The sequence below is a fragment of the Hippocampus comes genome, unplaced genomic scaffold (assembly GCF_001891065.2).
Source record: "Hippocampus comes isolate QL1 unplaced genomic scaffold, H_comes_QL1_v1.1 scaffold307, whole genome shotgun sequence".
Taxonomy (NCBI): domain Eukaryota; kingdom Metazoa; phylum Chordata; class Actinopteri; order Syngnathiformes; family Syngnathidae; genus Hippocampus; species Hippocampus comes.
Window position 1 is genome coordinate 120,732 of NW_017805337.1, and position 1,522 is coordinate 122,253.

A 1,522-nucleotide genomic window follows, 5' to 3' on the forward strand; every position below is an offset into this window, starting at 1 on the left:
AGGCTGCGGCAGAATCCGACGGAGCCACGTTCACCTTTTGGGTTTACCTCCGCCAAGGAGGCCTCCTCCTCTCGTCCGTTAATTAGCATACAACAACAATGACTTCGATTTCAGGTAAGAGGTATCATTGCGTTGCATGAAGGGACCCCTCGGCCCCCCCACCCCACTGGCATACTTTTTTTTACATCATTATTTACAGCGGCCTCCCACTCTACACCCCAAGAAAGTGACCCAAACTCCTGACAGTGATGTCATCAACTATCAACCACATGGCCCTTCTCTATTTGGAAAATGAGCATTATTTTGCATCTAATATATATAAAGAAGCAACAGACTGGTCGCCGTTCAGTATCAGGTCACACAGAACAACAGAATGGTCGCCAGTCAATGGTGGGGCACATATAGACAAACAGAAGGGTTTTTTTTTCCTTCATCCTGTGGCTGAGTTTAACGCGCTCGCCTAATCGCAACACCCTAGAGCGGTGTTTTTCAAAAAAATGTGCTTTGCGATCTTACCCAGAACATACACATAAGTTTGCCGGTTTTGGCAAAGTCATGTATGTATCCTGGTTAAAGAAAAAAATTAAAATCGGGCGGAACCAAGGCACCTCCACCCCCACCCCTGCACCATCCAGTCACGTCCCTTGGAAAGTTAGAAAAACCAAAATTAGTCCCTGTCACCAACAGTCTTTGGAATCCAAATCATCTTTATTGGCCAAGTACTTTATGTAGAACACACAAGGAATTTGTCTCTGGTAATATAGGCTACACTAGTATTGCAATAACAAGTAACTATTGTAAACATATAAATATGGAAAGACTTAGGCTAGATCAAATGAGTCAAAAGATATCTTCTAAAATGAAATGTTCACTACAATGGATGCAAAAAAAAAAAAAGATCTCTGATAAAAAGAGACACCAAATAAGTTTCGGAGACCCATATCTGAAACTGAACAGGACATCGGCCATTTTGGTATGAAGCAGCCGTCATAAATTCAAGTCAATAGCAAGCAGGCATCTGCAACAGTTTGAGGATTCATCATGAGGATGAAAAAAAGGAATGCGGCACTGCTCCTTATTTACTACATGTGTCGACATGGTATTTCAACGAATCTAGACCACATATTTTCTCATATTTTCCTTTTGGTCATCATTTTGTGTTTTTGTCGACGCTGCACTGGATTTGGCGGCTTCATGGTCAGCACGCAGTGGGATGGCTGACTCAGCCGCGACCCACAAGCGCCTCTCTGGCTCCCCCTGCTGGTTGTCACACGGAAGGAACTCAGCGCGCGAGCGACCACGAAGCACGTGAGGAAAAAAATGGCGGGCAGCAGACTGACGAAGGCGAGAAAGTTTCTGGGGGGTTTTTCTCTCCCCTCAAGCACAAAGGAGCACTTTGTTCCCAGCAGGCTCCGCAGGGCCTCGGTGTGAATGGGGACCAGCGTAGGCTTGGGGTCTGCCTTGCATCATTATGCCAGCTGTTTCTCATATTACGACCACCGCGTTTCGCCTCATGAGAGGC

At 45.7% G+C, this 1,522-nt stretch overlaps 1 long non-coding RNA gene across 1 annotated transcript; it reads left to right on the forward strand.

The window, feature by feature from the left end:
• Positions 1-12: 12 nt before the first annotated feature.
• Positions 13-1,316, forward strand: LOC109516942 (uncharacterized). The gene is made up of 2 exons (XR_002168458.1): positions 13-676; positions 936-1,316. It is a non-coding gene; the product is annotated as an uncharacterized LOC109516942 (long non-coding RNA).
• The last annotated feature ends 206 nt before the right edge of the window (positions 1,317-1,522 follow it).